The sequence below is a fragment of the Lactuca serriola genome, chromosome 4, assembly GCF_051521515.1.
Source record: "Lactuca serriola cultivar US96UC23 chromosome 4, Lser_US96UC23_V15, whole genome shotgun sequence".
Taxonomy (NCBI): Eukaryota; Viridiplantae; Streptophyta; class Magnoliopsida; order Asterales; family Asteraceae; genus Lactuca; species Lactuca serriola.
This window is the reverse complement of record NC_136411.1, coordinates 389187100-389208255: the sequence shown is the minus strand read 5'-3', so window position 1 is coordinate 389208255 and position 21156 is coordinate 389187100. Positions and strand designations below refer to the sequence as shown.

The 21156-nt window shown below is 41.0% G+C and overlaps 1 non-coding gene across 1 annotated transcript; it reads right to left on the bottom strand.

Annotated features, from left to right (window-relative positions):
• Positions 1 to 459: 459 nt before the first annotated feature.
• On the bottom strand, positions 460 to 541 carry LOC145049106 (small nucleolar RNA U54). Its single transcript, XR_013683221.1, has one exon. It is a non-coding gene; the product is annotated as a small nucleolar RNA U54 (small nucleolar RNA).
• Positions 542 to 21156: the final 20615 nt, after the last annotated feature.

The following is a 21156-nucleotide window of genomic DNA, read 5'->3' as shown; positions in this document are numbered from 1 at the left end:
AACAAAATATATAAACCGAAAAAGCAAACAAAAATAAAAAAGTCAGTAATATGGTAAATATCGGAAAAAAAAAGCATTCTTTGTCACAAATCTTTTCCAGAACACAGAGAAAAACACGAGTCCCCAAAAAACATGGCTCTGCAATAAAAATAAGCCAACGAGATAAAAAAAAACCACATTTCTAAATATCATACAACCCATCTGGATATTTTTTTAAATTTGTAATTTATTTTAAAATAATTTTTAATTTTACAAATATGCGTTTCAGATACGAAATTAATATGAGCTAACAAATTAAAGTTATAAAGATCATGAACAAATGCATTCACTATACCAATAAAAATAATCATCTAAATCAATAAATTGACATATTCATTGAAGTTCATAAATAAATAAGTAAAAATACACAAACTAATATTAACTACACTAAAATTAACTAATAGTAATTATTGTTGAATGAGCTCTCATAAACGTTTATTTTCCAGTCATGTAACAATCGGAATAGCGTATATTGCCTAAACTGGCATTCGATCATAGAGCTGTTAAGAACCACAAGATTCACTTAAGAAACTTAAAAACTAAGTTTTAGAAAAAAGTAAAATTCAGAAAAAAAAAAAAAAAAAAAAGGAATAGAGAAACACAGAGTTGCCATTAAAATGCAGAGCTAGTGGAGATCAGAGATTGGTAAAGGTTTATCGGTCACGATTAATTCTGAAACACGGACCAAATGATTCAACATCATATCTCCTCCAATAACGCCAAATAGTTCTTCAAAAACCAAAACAGAAACAGATACTATGAAAACGTACGAACAGTTTATCTATGAAGAGTTTAACAGGGAAAGATTATCAAAAAAAGAAAAACGATTTTCCAAAATAAGTAAAGAAAAAACAAACGAAATGGCAAAAACAGCAAGAAACTATATTTCAGGAACATAAATTTCAATATTTCTAACAAACTGGATCAGGGATGCGAATGAAATGGAGATTGATTTTCGAACATATAAATATATGTAGAAAGTAAGAAACCCTAAATTGAACGGCGATGCCCTCCATGTTTGTAGGCTGATGATAAAAGATTGTAGAACTTGCAAAGCCCGTTGGACGTTTATCACTGTGGGCTCATCCGTAACCTTGCTAACCAATATTTCCAAAAGAGCCCACTTTATAAGCTGTGTGAATGTAATTACCTAAATAAGTAAATAATTATTCAATTAGATAGCATATTACCATTATTAGATTATTAGTGATTACTAGATTATGAGGAAGACCTATTAAGCTAGTTAGCAACACAAAACTCGTATTGTTTCACATGTAATTTATAGTATTTTTTTATTTGTTTGGAATAAATTATTAATGCATACTCAAAAATTTATTTCTTTCGATAATTGACAGAAATATCAGAATAAATGCAAAATCAATCTTCACATTAATCAGAATAAATGCAAAATCAATCTTCACATTAATCATAATAAATGCTATAAATAATGACAACTCGAAATTTACTTCCTTTCTACTGTTAATCCGTAAATTCAGTCATTCATAAAAAGCATTCCAAAGATGTTAATGTCGGTTTTTATAGTTACGTTCTTTATACGCTTTCTAGTATTGTATCAATAATAGAAAGTCAAAGAAACGATTTCTTATGTACTCTAACCATTTCCAACATTGTCCATTTTTCCTGTGAGTATCAAGATTACTTTGTCTTATTTTGAAGTCGTATCTTCTACTTAATCATCATCGTCAACTGTAGCATCTAAAGAAGATTAGAAATCTTAATTCCTCGGTATTTATATCATAATAATAGAATGAACAATGATATATACGATAACATCTTGAGGATTGCAAGATATTTGACTGTTTGAAGACCTTATCATCACTCTTGATCATGATTTCAAGGTTCTTTTTTCGTTCACTGTAAATATTTTGTTCCAATAGTATTTGTTTTGAGTATTCAACATAATATTTTGATGTTTTTGTTAGTTTCTAATAATTAATTTTGTATTGACATATTATTAGTTTACCCTTGCATCGTATACACACATACCCAAAGTGGGAATGAACAAATAGCCCCTAAACTGACCTCATACACTTCCATTTTTCTTATATTACAAACACACACACAAGGGAATTATTGACTATTTAAACCATTTTGTCTATTTCCAAAAATTCGTGGCTTCAAACCGCCCAACATCAAATGTTTTTTGTTTCTCAAGTTCGTTTCACTTAACCTCTAATTCTTGGATTCAAAATGAACTTAAAACTGGGTTCAAAACCGGGTTGATCAATTTGATTTTTTTTTCTTAAAGTAATGGATTGTTTAAACAAAGTTATGTATGTATATCACTATTATTTTCTACCATTGATTGGTTAAAACAAAAAAAATGGTGTTTATGCGATGTGGGTAACAAATCCGAAAAATTAAGAATAAAATAGAAAAATGATCTTTCTGGAATGTTGACATTGATATTATTGAATGGGATAAAAGTTGTTGCAGTTTTTGATAAAAGATAGATAAAATTGACTATCAGTTTTGAAAACTAAAATATCCCTCAACGTTTTCAATGAACTTAATTATAGATATACAAATCAGGATATTTTACTTTAATCTTTTTTTTGCTTGCTAATGTTAGAGCAAAAAAGTTGTATCCATTTATATAATTTAAATTGATTGTTTTATTGGTTTCAAAATAAAATAACTATATACCATTTACAATTTGATCCTATAATAATTTATCTATTCGTTTTCATCAAATTAATTATTCAAATGCATATGCGAGGACACTAATTCGGATTTTATCAGTTGTTTAATATATTATAAAAATGTACATTAGTGTAACATAAATGGGGCGTTCCGCAACAACCATAAATTCTCTGTGATCAGCTTGACGATTATTGTCGAGTGACCTGATCCCCATTTCCACCTTCAGAGAGATATGCTCCGCAGCCATTCTCTCTCTTGTTTCCAGCCTTCCAATTCTTTCCATCAGGGACTGCGGCCCAGGTAAGTCTTCTGATTGCGGTTGAGAAGGCTTGACCGCAACAAGGATTTGATCAACCTTGGCCTGTAGACTGAGAAATTCCTTCCTGGTCACCGCATTCTTCTTCTTCTTCTTCTTCTCTTTGGGCTTAGACGTTGAGTGATGAGAACCACTCGATTATTCATCTTCATCAAACATCATTAGGTCGTCATCAGAAGGAGAGGGTTTGTTTACCTCTTGAAGTTCAACATCATCGAAACCAAAGATGGGATCAGAACTCACTTTGATTTCTGGTCCTTCATCTTGTGAACCTTCAGCAGTGGGAGTGGGAGGAACTTTGGAGACAAGTTGATCAGCAGTGGCTTCCTGAGTTTTGTGGAAGGTTTCAACCATCTGTGTCATCCAATCTTGAACTTTGAGGATTGTGGCTACGGTATTGGCATTGTTAATTGGATCTGCCCAATACTTAGCCACAACTTGTATTTCTTGTTCCTTGAGCTGCTGCTGTTTGATTTGCTGATCCTTGCGAGCTTGGAATGCCCTACGAAAAGCGACATATTTCTTGGCTTCAGCCTCGTTTGAGGGTTTATACTTGCTCAAAGAATCACTCGAGTTTTCACCGTCAATTCCTTGTATACGTACCAAGGTGTCCCTTGGGATCACAGATCCTTGCACATTTGTGCTCATCGTGCCTAAACCACCTGTTTCTAATGAAAGCAGAGTAGGATTTCCTAAGCTTCCTTGGTCTCCTTGACCCGTGGTCAAGTTTGGCCTCGGCTCAGTTCTGGCATGGGAGGAAGAAGTGCCATGCGGTTGGGAATGTGTTTGAAGTGTTTGGGTGACGTTCAATAGGATGGAGTTCAACTCCTCGGGTGAAAAGATATGCAGTCGGGAAGCCCTAGAGACTTTAGGGCGAGAAATAGTATCATCCCTTTGGGAATGAACTGGGGAGTCTCCTCTTTGTTGTGATTCAGACTCCCTTTCTAAGTCTGAAAAGAAAAAAAAATAGTGGTTTCGAATGGATGTGCAGGCATCCCAAGGACTACCGGAGCCTGTAGAGAGGCTGAGGTATCGGTCCGATCATGCATTTGGCTAGTAGGATCAGCTTTTCGTTCCTTGAGGATGGATATGGGTTGGTTATCCTCTTCAGAATCATTATTGGAGTCATGACGACCTGGTTCAATAGTTGTGATTATGGGTGGTGTTTTTCTTTTCTTTGAGGGTTTGGAAGGTTTGGAAGCATCCTTTTTAGGAGTTCCAGATTTCTTTGAGTTGCGGGGGCCATGAAGGGCAGAAACTTTGACTTTTCGTCTTTGGGAGTGAGAGACATTGGAGAGAGTGGTAGAAGAAGGGACTGCGATACCTTCAGGATTTATACCTGCGGATGGAAGAGGCGGGGTAGGAAGGTATGGGTCAATACCTTCCGTAGCCTTAATGTGGTTTGAGACATCAGCAGTCTCAAGACCAAGAGTAGAAAGAATATGAGTAGGGATTCTGCGGATGGGACCAAAGATTATTTGATCAGAGGAAGGATTGTACCTTTTTAGATCCTTGGTGACGAAGAAGTTGATGTCACCACCCATATCTATGCCAACGTCCGCATGTAAGTCAGAAATGCAGAGAGACCAGAACCTTGCAAAGGTAAGTTCGGTTGGGTTCTGCCTTGGGCTCTCTTTGGGAATGTATTGTAGAAAATCATCCCAAAGGATATGTCCGTATTTTACGTCGTGGCCTGTGAAGATGCTCCAAACTAATTCCAGTAGTTTAAGGCCCATGTTTTCAGTGCCTTCGGTTCTACCGGATAGAATGCGGATGATGAAGTGGCACACAAACTGCCAGACCGCAGGCAATTGGTTCTTCTTAAATTCGCCAATCCCTTTGATATTTTTTCTGATACCCCATCTGATAGAGTTTTGAAGTGATGTCCGCCATTGATGGAGTGAAAAACTTAATGGAGGGATGAATAAGAAGGTTAATGGCGTTGAGGAAATTTTCTTTGGACAGAATGACCAAAGAATCATTGATAAGGTTTAGGTGGACTTCTTGGGGGTTATTGATTGGGCGATAGGCAGAAAAGGCACATTTGTAAAGAGTTGAAAGTGGAACAACATCTGTGAAAGCATCAAATGGTCCAAACAGAGGATGGTTTTTCAAGAACTTGATTATGAGTTTGGTGGGAGCATTGTATGATGGTTGTTCTTCGAAGATGGCCCTAAAATTTCTTGAGGCAATTGTGGGTGAGTCTGAACCAATTGGGTTCACTGATCTAGAGGCTTTTGATTGTTTCTTTGACACACCAGATTTCACCATTGTTGGGTTTGAGAGAGCTTGAAGAATGCAGAAAAGGGATTAAGGGTTTTGAGAGCGTAAATGTTTCTTTGTGGAGCAAAAAAGGGTTTTATAGTGGCTTGATGGAGCGGGAAATGTTTTTTTTACCTAAGTGAAATTGGGTAAAAACGTTTGGGTTTATCTTTGAATTAGCATCTTTAATCTTAGCCACATACTGACTACAGAGGGAAAAAGACTGAATTTGGGATTAACTAGAAAAGGGACTCTACATTTAATGAAATGTCAGATGTTGTATCAAGGGAATGTTTTTATTTAATGAAGGATCATTAAATAGCACACTATTTTTGTTTTGATTTGAGAAAAAAGAACAGTCTGAAAATCAATTTATGTGACTGTGGATGGACACATCATTGCGGACGGCTTCTTTATCATTGCAGATGACTGCAGTGAGAGAAACTGAGAAGAGCACTTGTACAAAAAGTTAGTAATAACAAGCAAAAAAGACCCATGAAAGATAGATATAACATATGGTTGCGGTACACAGGATATACCAAAACCATCAGTTATAAATGTCTTTCAGTTAGGACCGCAATGGAGACCAAGAAGATCTACAGTACCTATTAATTCAAGAAGAATTGAGGGTCCGGATTCATCATCCCTAAAATTTGTAAGAACGCATTGAGTTTGGTAGAGTCAAGTGCTTTTGTAAAAACATCAACAATCTCTTCATGAGTAGGGACAAAGATGAGTTCGATGTTATCTTTCAGAATGTGGTCTTTGATGAAGTGATATCGTAGCTCAATATGTTTCGTCTTCGAGTGTTGAATAGGATTATGAGAAATCGCTATGGCACTTTCAGAATCACAGTAGATTGGTATCCGCAACATTCTGTAACCGTAGTCTAACAGTTGTGTCTTCATCCATAGAACTTGAGAACAACAACTGGCTGTGGCCACATATTTTGCTTCTGCGGTAGACAAAGAAACACATCTTTGTTTTCTTGAGGACCAGCTGATGAGTCTACCTCCCAAAAATTGACATCCACCAGATGTACTTTTTTGATCAAGTTTGCATCCGGCATGATCCGCATCGGCAAAAGCTTGCAAACCGAAATCATTGCCTGCGGGGTACCATAGACCAAGAGATTTGCTTCCTTTCAGGTACCGGAGAATTTGTTTGGCTGCGGTCATATGTGACACTTTTGGGTCAGCTTGATACCTTGCACATACACCAGTAGCAAAGACCATGTTCGTTCGGCTTGCGGTGAGGTACATAAGAGAACCAATGATACCTCTATAAGTCTTGTGATCCACAGATTCGCCAGAGGGATCAGCAGAAATCTTATATTCGAAGGCCATAGGGACCTTAGCCGAGGAGCAGTTGTCCATAGAGTATTTCTTCAATAGTTCAGTGGTGTACTTCTCTTGATGAATGAGTATCCCTTGCTGAATTTGTTTGACTTGAAGACCCAGAAAGAAATTAATCTCTCTATTTATGCTCATTTGAAATTTGTTTGTCATGAGCTTAGCAAAATCATCCACCATTCCTTGATCAGTCGATCCGAAGATGATATCATCCACATATATTTGTACAGGCATAAGGTGGCCATCGTTTGCTTTTATAAACAACGTAGGATCAATCACTCTTCTTTTGTAGCCTGAAGAGACTAAGAATTCAGAAAGAGTCTCATACCAAGCTCTTGGAGCTTACTTCAGACCGTAGACTACTGTTGAGCTGAAGATAGTTTTGATGTTGCGTCTTTTGGGCTCGTTTATTTAGCCTTGTATTCTCCGGTTTGGGCCTGTCCAACCGAGAGCCTTTTATGTATTGTATATAAGTTTAATGCTTGCATGCATATTAGGTTAAGATTCTAGAGATTATCGATACAGCGATTGATCAAGAGTATTATATTTTTCTGTAATCGTTCTTGTAATCTTCTAATCCTTTATAGTTGATGTTCTTAATCGAGCTCTTCTAAGGATTTTATTTAATCATTCAACACGTTTGATTCAAGCTGTTTGTTCTTATTATTGCGTTTTTTAACTGTTTTATATTCATAAACTTGTTCAAGATCTAATCGATCTTCGTAGATTAAAAGTTCTTTTAATCCCATCAATTGGTATCAGAGCAGGAGGCTGTGTAATCGATACACATCTTTTCTGTGAAAAAGATTTCCATTAGGGTTTTTCCGCAATCATTAATATTTATTGAGCCGTCATCTTAATTGACGTATCTTAATATTTATTGTTTTGCCCTAATCTGCTTTATTACAAGTCTGATCTTTGAACAGGTTTTACGATCATTATGGACGCAACGCAATCAAACCCTATTAATATTTCCAACAGCATCGGTTCGACGACAAAGATTCCAATCCTGTACACCCATGACTATGAAGTATGGGCGCATCATTTCGAAGATTATGTGATTGGATCGGAGGACAATGGTTATCTTATATGGGAAGCCATCATCAATGGACCGTTTTCTCATTCTGCGACGTCCAGAATCATTAAGACGCAGAAAGAGTACAATGATCTGCTTAAGGACGTGACAAATATTGCGCAAGATGAAAAAGACAAACTCCAGTGCAATATTAAGGCGCTAAGGTTGATCAGATTCGCCCTTCAGTCCGACACATTCAGACTGGTTAGCTCATGCACTACGGCGAATGAAGTGTGGGATAGACTTCGTGAACTGTATTCCACAGACGAAGATCTTGAACATTCTATCCAAACCTTGCTTCTATCTGAATTTGGTGAATTCAGGCAAGGGGCCGAAGAATCTGTGACCCAGACGTTTGATCGCTTCAATCATCTTCTCAGTAAGATGATCAAACACGACATCGAAAGGAAGCTCATCGAACAAAAGGTTACCTTCTTAAACGGACTGTGATCTGAATGGAGAGCAGTTGTTTCCACAGTCAAAGCCCATGAACAATTTAAATCTTACTCTTTGGCGAAACTGGTGGGTATTCTAAAGTCCCAAGAGAAGGTTGTGGTTCAAGAGAAGAATGTTGTCTCCAGTCTTGGTTCGTTGGCCCTCCTATCTAAAAGTAAAGCTGTGATAGAGGATGAAGAGCTCAACTTGGAAGAATATGACCTCACCACTGAGGATTATGCCATGATGGTGTCCAATCCTAAGAGGTTCATAAAGAAGAGATTTCCCAGCAACAAAAACCGAAACTGGCAGGGGAGTTACAGCTCTGAAAAAGCGAACAATGAACCGAAAGCTGAGGAGCCCAAGAAGGAACCGAAAGCAGATGGAGATTCCGGAGTAAGCTGTTTCTATTGTGGTGGCAAGAACCACTATGCTAAGGACCGTGTTCTTAAGAAGATGGCTGAAAAGGACGATGGAAAGGATGAGGAAGCTGTGCTGCAGAAGAGATTGGATGAGTTGAGAAAGAAGAAATCTACCGCTAACCCTTCTATCAATGCTCTTATTGTGCAGGGTTTGGTTAATGACGATGAGTTCGGTAGCACTGAAGTTTGGTCTACTGACTCAGAAGACGAAGAAGTGAGGAAGCCTACTCATGGAAAGACGTATGTGGCTAAGGAGGAAAGTAGTGGTGGAAAATGCTTCATGGTGACAGACGTATCTCAAATGAGGGGATACAATACCGATGGAGGAAGCAATGAACCGAAGGTGCAGGAGGATATGTGCTTTACGGCCAAACCACTCAGCCAGCAGTTCAATGAACTCGATGAACTGATAAAGAAGGTACAATCTGTTTTTATTTCATCTAAAGTACCATCATCCTCATATGAGAAAGAACTAAAAAATGTTAATACAAGAATTTCTCATTTAGATAGTAGCTTAACTCAAACTCGAGTCACCAATTCTAACCTGACTGATCAATTAAGCAGGGTGGCGTCGAAGAGTGAGGAGCGACGAATGTGGATTGAGTTAAAAGAGTCGGAATTAGTTAAAGTTAAAGACGAAAACATTTATTTGCAGAGAGACAATTTGAAATTGTTAAAACAACGAAATGTTTTTTGTTTAATAGCTAAACGTTTATATTCTAATATTACTCAACTTCACTTGGATTGTGAGATAGGCCAAAAGATCCATCGCATGATTTTGCCCTTTCTAGAATTTAAGGAGGATGAAATCGATGCTGAAGCCTACAGATGTGAGAGTGTGATATCGTCTGATGATGTCAATCCGACCTACATGTTTGGACTGGATAAAATTGAGTCCTTCATTAAGTCCAAAGACCACAAGGACATGCTCAAAAATCTTTTGGACGAAAATGACCGACTTAAACTGAGAACCGAAACCATGCAAAAATTTGACTCTTTAAACGCCAACGTAAGCTCAGAAAATAAAATCGATGTTGAAAATGCATCTGAGCTTAACGAGGACGAAAACATGAGTGAAATTTCTGTAGAGGATACGGTTGACTGCTCAGAATTTGTTAAAAGCGAAACTGAAAACCACAAAAATCTTATTTCTGAAAACTCTGTGGAATTCGCTAGACTGTCCCAACAAAAGTCCCCGAAATTAATAGAAAAGGCTGTCGTGTATCAAAAGGTCAGGACCACTCCAAATCAGGTATACAAGGTGACTGGAGTAACTGAACATCAAACAGCTGAAATCACAGCTATTGTTAATGAAGACAATGCTGATGGCTGTGATGAGTACTTCTGGGAAGCTCCTATTGATAATGGAAACGAAACCGTTGGCCTATCTGAAAGAACCTCCTGGATGAGAAAAGGGAGATACATACCTGAACCCTTGAACAAGCTCGATAATTTCAGTGAACCAAGCACCAGTGGTACGAAAGAGATTCATCAAGAGGATGATCGTTCAACAAAAGAAGACATTCCTTCAACACCAACAGCTCGAGGTGAAACTTCATCAGATACTCCCTCCACTTCCTCAGGGCAAACTGAATCTTCTTCAGATATTCCATCTGTTCCCACGGCTCAAAGAAAAACTCCTGAAGTTCAAAAGGAACAAGCCAAGGTGACAACAAAAACGAAAGCGAACGTTCATCATCAACCCAAGCAGATGAGGGATAGGAAGATAGAAAGAAACCAAAGATACAGGAAAAACCTTTCTGAAAGGAAACAATTCTGGCACTCCCAGAATGCATACTATTCACACAAAGACAAGAATCTGAAGTATGAAAACAATCCTGTAAGAAAACCTGACAGTTCCACCAACCAAAAGCCAAGGTTCGGTTCGCAAGAAAACACCAACCGAAAGCCAAGGTTCGGTTCGCAAGAAAACAACAACCGAAAGCCGAGGTTCGGTTCGCAAGAAAACACCAACCGAAAGCAAGGGCTCGGTTCTGAAAAGGAATTCGACCGAAACCAAAGGTTCGGTTCCAAGAACAACTCCAACCGAACACAGAGGTTCGGCTCTAAAGCCAAAAGAGAACAAGACTCGAAGGTCAGCCCCGCCAACGATCAAAAGCAAAAGGGTCACCTAGAGTCATCAGCCAGGAAGATATCTCCATCCCAATCCTCTCTTCCTAATTCTTCTCGTTCTTCTACTTCCACCCATTCATCTCCATCATGCTCTAAAGCTAATCCCACATGTTGTCAAAAACCTCATCCATCAGCTGAACAGAAAGGAAAGCAGAAGGTCGATGAATCCAAACCTGAGTCCAAAACGAACAAACTCAATCCTAACAAAATAAAAGTCTTTACCATTAAAAAGAAAGATGAAACAACTCTAATTAAAAGAACATATCTAGTTGACATCTCTCTTACTATTCCCGTTCCCATGAAAAGCTCACATGGACCCAAGAAACTTTGGGTTCCTAAATCTGCTTAATTTTTGCAGGTTATGAGTGACGAGCAGTTTGACGAAGAATGGTACATTGACAGTGGCTGCTCGCGTCACATGACAGGGAGGAAAGAGGAGCTCAGGGAATACAGATCTCTTGCAAACGGTGGCAACGTTAAGTTTGGAAATAATTCTTTCGGCACCATAAAGGGATACGGGATGATAACGAATGGTGACTTTACAATAAGGAAGGTGGCCTATGTGGAGGGACTTCAACACAACCTCATCAGTGTATCTCAGCTTGTTGGAGGTACAGGTCTCAAAGTTTCATTCGATGATGACGGTTCTGAAATCATAGAGAAAAAGACAAAGAAGGTGATTCTGAAGTCAGAGCGAAAGGGTGAAATGTTTCCTCTGAACATGAAACCCATCAAAGGAAACCCAGCCATATGTCTGCTATCAAAAGCTCAATCCGACGAAAGCTGGTTGTGGCACCGAAGAATCTCTCATCTCAATTTCAAAGATATCAACCGACTTGTCACTGGAAGTCATGTTAGGGGTCTTCCATTGCTCAAGTTTGACAGAGAGCATCTATGTGCTGCATGCGAAATGGGAAAGCAGAGTCGTCAAAGTCACCCATCCGTAATTAACACAAAAGTTGTTGAGCCACTCGAATTGCTTCATATCGATTTGTGTGGTCCTTCATCTATCGAAAGCATCGGTGGTAGCAAGTATATTCTTGTCATCGTTGATGATTTTTCACGATTTACATGGGTGTTCTTTCTAAAGCTCAAATCTGAAGCGACTCAAAAGCTAAAAGTGTTTATCAAGCAGATTGAAGTCCAGCTCAAGAAGGTCGTTCGAAACATCAGGAGCGACAATGGTCTCGAATTCGAAAACAAAGAGTTTGAAGAGTTTCTTGCAGAAAAGGGAATTAGTCATAATTTCTCAGCTCCCTACACACCACAACAGAACGGAATAGTCGAAAGACGAAACCGATCCTTATGTGAAGCTGCCCGAACTATGTTAAGTTTCGCTTCCTTACCTCTTTATTTTTGGGCTGACGCTATTTCTGCTGCTTGTTATACACAGAACAGATCCTATCTCAATAAGCGATTCAAGCTCACACCATATGAGATAATAAATAACAGAAAACCCAACGTGAAATTTTTCCATGTGTTTGGCTCAAGGTGTTTCATCTTTAACTCTAAAGAACACCGCAACAAGTTTGATGTCAAAGCTGACGAGGGAATCTTTCTGGGTTACTCACTCACATCCAAGGCGTACAGGGTCCTGAACAAACGCTCAAGAAGGATTGAAGAGACATACTATGTGACCTTCGATGATAACTATGTCAAGAAGCTACAGGCCATAGATGACACTGCCGTGGAAATATTTCCTCAAACTGGCCATGTCACAGTCTCAATCGCCAATTTGTACGAGAATTTTCTGGAACTCTTTGACGAACCGGAAAAAGCTTCTCTCTCAGAAGCAGGTGCAGCTGACAACAAAATTGATCATATGAAGCAAATTATCGAAGATGCTGCAAAAAGAATGCATGAAGGAGAATCGCTCACTGATGAATCTCCAACCAACACTGCTTCAGTCGAGGGGGAGCCAAGTTCTCATGTCGAGGGGGAGCCAAGCTCACAAGTCCAGGGGGAGCCAAGCTCTACTACTTCAACCGAAGGTCCTTCACCAACCGAAGGTGCCTCTCCAACCGAAGATGCCCCTCCAAACAAAGGTGCTTCAATGCCTGAAAATCCAGTATCACAACAAAACCCTGAGCCTCATATTTCTCAAGACTCATTATTTGAGGGGGAGCATGATGATATGACGCTTGATGACGATAGCCAATCTGAGCCCGAAGAGATGATCAACGCTGAACTAGATCCAACCTTCGACCCGAATTACCCTCCTCTTACCAAATGGACCAGAGATCATCCTATCTCTCAAGTAGTTGGTGATGTATCTGAGAAGGTTTTAACCCGATCTCAACTGAAGGCAAAACAGACATCCTTATTCTCAAAGGTAGAATTTTGTATGTTTAACTCATTCGTATCAAAAGTTGAACCGAAGACAGTGAACACTGCCCTCGATCACTCTGATTGGGTTCAAGCAATGCAAGACGAACTGAACGAGTTTGAAAGGAACAAGGTCTGGCGCCTCATTCCAACTCCTCCAGATGCTTCGGTTGTTGGTCTTAAATGGGTTTTTAGAAACAAAATGGACAAGGAAGGTAATGTCATAAGGAACAAGGCTCGTCTGGTGGTCAAGGGATACTGTCAGGAGGAAGGAATAGATTACGAAGAAACGTTCGCTCCAGTAGCTAGGCTGGAATCTGTTAGAATATTTCTGGCCTATGCTGCTCACAAAAACTTTGAGGTTTTTCAAATGGATGTCAAGTGTGCATTTCTCAATGGAGAACTCGAAGAAACTGTGTATGTGGAGCAACCTCCTGGGTTCGTGAACGAAAAGCATCCAAATCATTGCTATATTCTGGATAAAGCTGTGTACGGTCTCAAACAAGCTCCGAGAGCCTGGTATGAAACGCTTACTAAATTTTTAAAGATGTCTAAATTTAAACAAGGTTCGGTTGACCCAACCTTCTTTCGCAAAAAGGAAGGTAACCACCTTATGATAGTTCAAATTTACGTTGATGACATCATCTTTGGCTCCACGGATCCCAACTTAACGGCTGAATTCCGAAAGTTGATGGAAGCTAAGTTTGAAATGAGCTCAATGGGTCCCATTAACTTTTTCCTTGGTTTAAATATAAGACAGGGACCCGAAGGCATCTTTATTAATCAGGAAGCTTACACGAAGACTCTCCTAGCGAAGTTTGGCATGATGGGAGACTCAAAAGTCAAAGTCCCAATGGCATTCGGCACCAAGCTTACCCCATCTCTAGACAAACCGGCTGTCGACATCACGCTCTATCGTCAAATGATAGGCTCACTGATGTATCTAACTGCGAGCAGGCCTGATATCATGTTTTCTGTGTGTTATTGTGCTCGATTTCAGGCTAACCCACGAGAACCTCACATGCTTGCAGTGAAGAACATCCTACACTATCTCAAGCGAACCACCTCCTTAGGTCTGTGGTATCCATCCAATTCAGGCTTCTTTGTTCAAGCCTATTCTGATGCTGACCTTGGAGGATGTGGACTCGACCGTAAAAGCACAACTGGCGGCTGTCAATTTCTTGATGGGAAGTTAGTCAGCTGGCAATCCAAGAAACAAACGTGTGTGTCGCTGTCTACTGCCGAAGCGGAATACATTGCCGCTGCATCCTGCACATCCCAAGTGATTTGGATCCAGAGTCAACTTCGAGACTATGGACTCAATATGAAGAAGATCCCATTATATTGCGACTCTGAAAGTGCAATTAGGATTTGTCATAACCCAGTGCAACACTCTAAAACCAAACACATAGCACTGAGGTATCACTTCATCAAAGATCATGTGGAAGATGGAAATGTCGAAGTTCACTTTGTAAGAACCACTGATCAACTGGCTGATGTCTTTACCAAAGCTCTTCCTGAAGCATCATTCAATAAAATATTGCAAGGGCTAGGTATGATGGAATCAGAGTCAGTACCTCACACTACCTCTCAACCTCAAAAGTAAGAAGCGAATCCAACCGAACGTTCGGGTTCGGTTCAATCATCTGACTCGCTCATCACTTCAAAGGTAGTTTTTCTAAGTTGTATATTTCTTGTAAAATTTTGTCTTTCCTTATGTTAAAAGAATTTATATCTAAATCCTTCGTTTCTTAGAATTTTCCAAAACCGAAACCTACCGAAGGTTCGGGTTCGGTTTTTCAAAATTTTGTAGATCCGAAACCAACCGAAGGTTCGGGTTCGGTTTTTCAAAATTTTGTGGAACCGAAACCAACCGAAGGTTCGGGTTCGGTTTTTCAAAATTTTCCTGAACCGAAACCAACCGAACGTTCGGGTTCGGTTTTTCAATCTTTTTCCAAGTTTTTTTATATAGTAATTTTTTTTACTTTCTTTTCTTTCTATTATAAATTTCAAACCTCCAAAAATATTTTTATTTTATTTGTGTGCTTATTCGTTTATGGGGATATATTTGTTGACTTCTTACGTGTCCCTAGAAGCATGCTGCTGTATGTGTCCCAAGCCTCATAAGATTTTGAATAATAGCCTTCATGACCTGGTATACACAAACCTTGTCTTCCCAATAAGGCTAAATTATTTATTCTAATCGTGAGCTACCTCACACTCTTCTCACATAAGTTAAGAGTCTCCTGCTTGGTCCTTATTTTCGCAGCAGAGGTACTATGTTTCCTTACACCATCCCTATTACACTTCTCCATTACATTCGTTTCATCACTGTAACCCTTGAGACTCTCAGAAACTACCACTGAGGTTTACGGTTGCACACCATCTGTGTTTATGATCTTAGTTTCGTGCCACTACGAGCTGAGTGAAACCCCAAATCCAACACCAACGCATTAACGGTGACCAATTAACTTGATCAAGTTTTCACCAATGAATTGACGAATGTACCTTCATGAAATCTCAATTTTTTTTGCATGATTCCAATGAAACTGTTACACACCATAACATTTCTTCCCAAGGGATCTAGTTTTAAGTTTTTTTTTTCTGAGATTTCATATTAATCCAAGTCACTACAAAATCAACTCCAACCTACTTGTTCAACAGACTACACCGGTCTCACAAGTACTTTGTTCACATTCGTTCTTATATCAAGAATTGAATTGTTGCATCAAAGCGAAACCACCCTTACTTAGCCTAAATAAAAGAAGCCTTTCAACATTTCTTAATAAATGTTTGCTCGTAATTCAACGGGATTCCACACTAACACTTTGAGGTCTCTCTTGACCTTGAAGGAAGAGATTCGTGCCCGGGATCATCAGTTTCGTGTCTTATGGACATCACAGATTATCCTAAAAAGAGTTGCTTTATTTCCTTTTCTTTTACACTCTGTGCACGAAAATCCTAGATTTTCAAAAATTCCGTTACTAATTATTTTACAGGCTGGATTATTACTGAAGGGTTACTAATGAAGTTGTGGCCAAAAATTAGCCACGTGGGTCATTAATTGAACACCGCCGTTCAGAAGGGGAAAAGACAAAAAGTTGCTGACTAAGCGGGAGTTAAATGGATAGAAATTCAAACGACGGTAAAAAGGAGGGCGCGTGAATTTGAAACGGCCGCGTTTTTTCTGACATTTGAGGACGCGTGTGCAATATCGAAGCGTCACATCTCTGGAGTTACAGGCGCGTGTGGGAATGGAAACGGTTTCTTTCTCTGAACCGGCGCTTATTGGGCGGCGTAATACTAGGAATCTGACACTCTCTCTCCTACGTGATCATCGCACGCCCCAACTGTCACCCATCAGTCACTCAAACACCCGTTTCGTATTTCCATAAGAGATTTGAAACGATTTTTCTCTCTCTTCACCAACTATAAAAAGCCATCAACACCACCTTTTACCTCTTTACTGCCCCCATAATTCCCAAAGCAAAAATACTCCCAAATATTCTCCCGATCTTCTTCTTCTCCAAACCTGCAACAATGGCTGAATCTTCATCTGTTCATGCAACTTCTCAGATTCTTCCCATCCGACCCCAACAATGCCTTGTCATCGATCTGAACCCACTGGCGTATGATCCCTACATGTCGCCGGTCATCGAATGCCTCAAGTATTCCCAGCTCGCTCCTACACTGTCACGGATTGAAACGGTGCCAATGGTGGCCTTATCTCAAGTCTATGCGACAGCTTACTACGACAAGGTCGTCGACCGGGTATTCTTTGAAGTAGGCGAGCACAAGACTTCAATTTCTCGCACCCGTTTTTGCACGCTGTTAGGGTTTGCTGCTGACTCTTCACGAGTTCACCCGGATACGATTCCGGTGGGAATGTTCTACAGCATGTTTTACAACATGGGCTACACAGAGGTTCTCACCTCCGTCGCCAGGTTCAAGAAGTCCTGCCTACCGCCCCAGTGGAATGGGTTATTTACAGTTCTCTTCAAGGGACTGTCAGAGAGGAGCTCAGGATCTGACGGTGCAAGTCGTCTCTTCCTTTCTATAATGTATGGGGTGTACAATGGGATAAACCTGGATTATGGGTTTGTCCTCTGGCAACAGCTGCTTCAGAGCCTCTCTTCCTCTTCCCGACACTCCGAGGTGTCACTGGCCCGGTTCTGGATCTTGATCACAAGATGGGCCATGGACAAGTTCGACGTTTCAACCGACGATGGTGCATCGATGTCTTCTATTGGTACGTTTCATACCAAGAAGATCATCGTATCCGACGCCTCAAAGTTTTCTTTCATTGGCTCTATCCCGGAGTCGATGTATGGGAATGTGCCATCTGACAGCCAACTGATCCGGACGATCAAGGAGTCTGGGCCATCTGGTCCGAGGGAACTGACACCGGACATGCTGCGATCAATTCATGATGCTGATAAACCGGTGGCCAGGGGTAAAAAGGCAGAAAAAGGGAAGAAACCATCCAAAGCCCCAAAAGGTCCTTCTCCCAAGAAGCGCAAACAACCGAAGGCTGCTTCATCCCCTCAACCGAAAAGGAGGAAAACCCAACAGAAGCGAAAGCTCGTCCTTCCCTCCTCTTCAAGCGAATCCGAAGGTGGGAGTTCGGACTCTGAGGGATCCCAAGGAGACGAATCTCCTCCACGAGGCAACACACCTCCTCGGTCCCCAACCCCGGAGATGGAACTTCATCAATCCCCAGTTCCTTCCCCTCCACCCACAATACCTATTTCCATTCCCACCATAAACCCCACAATTCCCCCAACCTCTTTCCCTATACCTCCACCCATATTCACCACATCAACCGAAACACCACCTGTTACAGAAATCCCTACAGTAACCGAACCTCCACAAACCGAAACCCATACACCACCACCACCCGAAACCAACCCCCCACCAACTCAACCAGAACCAACCAAACCCATAACACCCCCAGCTTCTCCACCACCTCAATCTCCAGAAGACGCCTCCGATGGCGGTGATCAATTCCTTGGTGGTGATCACATGAACTTTGATTCGGTCTACTATAGTCCGTTTCAAGTTTAGAGTGATGAGGAGGATGATGCTCCAGTGACAAAGAAGCATCTTCGCGAGCTTAACGAGAAGGTTGATCAACTTCTCGCCTCCTCTTCAAACCAGCAGTCATCTTTGTCTGAAGCTGCTATTCAGAAGATCGTTGACGCCTTCTCCCAGGCTCAACATGATTCCGTGGCCTCAGCAACTGCTGCCATAGACGCCTCCACCCGAGCCTGTGAGGCCGCGACCGCAAAAGTCGATAAACTATTCCATGACGCTTCTGTCTTGCTGCAGTCTTTGCAGGAAAGCGCCGAAGCCACTAAAACAACTCTGGAACCAGTTGTTAATCAATTGGCCCAGTTTGTAAAGACGGAGCTGTCTTCGTTCGCTACCCTCAGACAAAATCTTAGCGACGACAACTCGGCACTTCGTGCCTCCATCGATGCCCGCTTGGCAAAGCTACAAGAAGATCTTGCAGCAGAAAATTCACTGATGGACGTCTTGGCGAGCAAGACTACCGCCCTAAAGGTCAAGAGCACGCAGCTTTCCAACTCCGAACAACAATTGGAAGCTCTTCGATCCGAGAGGGAGGTCATAAAGACGTGTGTTTCGGATGTCCACGCCGCTCTCTCAAACATCCTGGAAGCACACGACCCAATCCTTAACCACTCAGTGAGGCGTACCCTCGCTGAAAAACTCTCTCCGGCCATGGAACTGTTAAGCAAAATTGAAGGCCTACCGAGTTTCGTGTCCATTCCGAAACAAGGGGGAGAAGAGAAGAAAGGATCGAAACCACCTCCGTCCTCCAAAGCGACTCACACAACCGAACCACCCCCAACTGGTCATGCCTCGGGTTCGGGTGTGAAGAACAAGGGCAAAAACATAGCAGAGGATGAAGATGAAGATGAAGACAAGGAGACCATTGTGGACATGTTAAAAAGAAAGAACAGTCGCAATGCTGATGACGATGCCAGTCATGTGGCGCGTGAGGCTGAAGAAGCTGAACGAAAGCAAAAAGAAGCCCACGATCTCCTTGAGAGCCGAAAGTTGCTCTTCCCTGCCTGGACTAGGGATCGCATGATAAAAGAGGCCATAGAGACTCCAAGCATACTATGGCTCGAGCCGGTGATATCTTTCGACTGCAACAACTCAATTGATTCGCAGTTTGATATGCCGCTGACTCGAAAGGTGTTCATCTTCCACGCTTTCTCTAACATTTTCGAAGTCCCGCATCCGAACGATGAGCTTGACAGGGAGCTCATTGACTTCTATCTGGAGGCCGCTCGCCCACAATACCTTACCTGGAGCGCCCAGAAGATTGTTAATGTTCGGGTACTGAAGCCTTATGCAGTGGGGAGATTCACAAACGTCAAGTTCAAGCTCATCCGAGGATCTGCAAGAACTGCCCACATGATCTCCCTGGCGGATCTGCCCAATCTGAACCCTCATGATTGGATAGTCTTGTACAATATCCCGCTGACAAATGAAGCTGAATATGGTCCCATCATAGACCATGTCAAAAGGATGCTGGCATGCTATATCATGGAGGTGGCCCTAATGGATCAGGAGGTTGCCACAGTTTTTAAGAAGAAACCGAAAGTCAAACCTGTGGGATCGGCCAGTGATCTGAATCAAATGCAAATGGGCAAGATAGATTCGAGGCGAAACTCTGTGATGTTCACTAGAGCCGAAGGACACAAATGTCTCTTCGCTTTAGCTGACAAACATCTTTACACTACAACTTGCTTGGAGCACATCTTATTCATCATCAAGCAGTGTAAAGACAATTCGGCCGATGATATCAAGTACTTCAATGACATGATCAATTGGTACATCCGGTTTAGACAGACCATCCTCTCCATAACCAAGTGTCTGTTTAGCACCGTGAAGAAGAAGGTACCAGCTTCAGCTGCCGGCCCAAGTAAGAAGTGAAGGTCTCGCTCCAAATTGACGCAAAGGGGGAGATTGTTGAGCTGAAGATAGTTTTGATGTTGTGTCTTTTGGGCTCGTTTATTTAGCCTTGTATTCTCCGGTTTGGGCCTGTCCAACCGAGAGCCTTTTATGTATTGTATATAAGTTTAATGCTTGCATGCATATTAGGTTAAGATTCTAGAGATTATCGATACAGCGATTGATCAAGAGTATTATATTTTTCTGTAATCGTTCTTGTAATCTTCTAATCCTTTACAGTTGATGTTCTTAATCGAGCTCTTCTAAGGATTTTATTTAATCATTCAACACATTTGATTCAAGCTGTTTGTTCTTATTATTGCGTTTTTTAACTGTTTTATATTCATAAACTTGTTCAAGATCTAATCGATCTTCGTAGATTAAAAGTTCTTTTAATCCCATCAACTACCTTTTGAAGCTTGTAGCAATGGTCAGGAAATTCAATACTTTCAAACCTGGGAGGTTGTTGTAGATAAACCTCTTCTTTCAATTCCCCATTAAGAAAGGCACTCTTAACATCCATTTGGTGTACCTTGATGTTTTTGTGGGCATCATATGCTAAAAAGATTCGAATGGCTTCCATTCTTGCCACCGGAGCATATGTTTCATCATAGTCAACACCTTCCAGTTGACTGTACCCTTTTGCAACCAGTCTTGCCTTGAACACCCATCTTGTTCCAACAATAGTATGGCCTTGTGGTATGGGAACAAGTTGCCACACTTTGTTTCCTTCGAATTCTTCCAGTTCTTCTTGCATTATAGAAATCCAATCAGGTTCCAATAATGCTTCTTTGATCGATCGAGGCTCGACTGTGGACATAAATGTTGCGTAGTGAAAATGATCAGATAAGTCCTTGGCAGATCGAGTCTGGATACCTGCGGATGGATTGCCAATAATTTGACCTGGTGGGTGGTCCTTCGTCCATACGTGTAGACGAGGCATCGGATGGTCAGCGGCTACGGTAGAAGGAATGTCTTCAATATCAGAGGTTTCTTTGGATGGGGATGACAGTTCCCCCTGGATTTGAGAACATCCTGCAGAGTTATCTTGGCTTGTTGGAGCAAGAATGAAGTTTTCTTGAACAGCTTGGAGAGGTTCCCCCTGGATTGCTGATGGGAGTTCCTCTGGAACCTGAGAAGGTTCCCCCT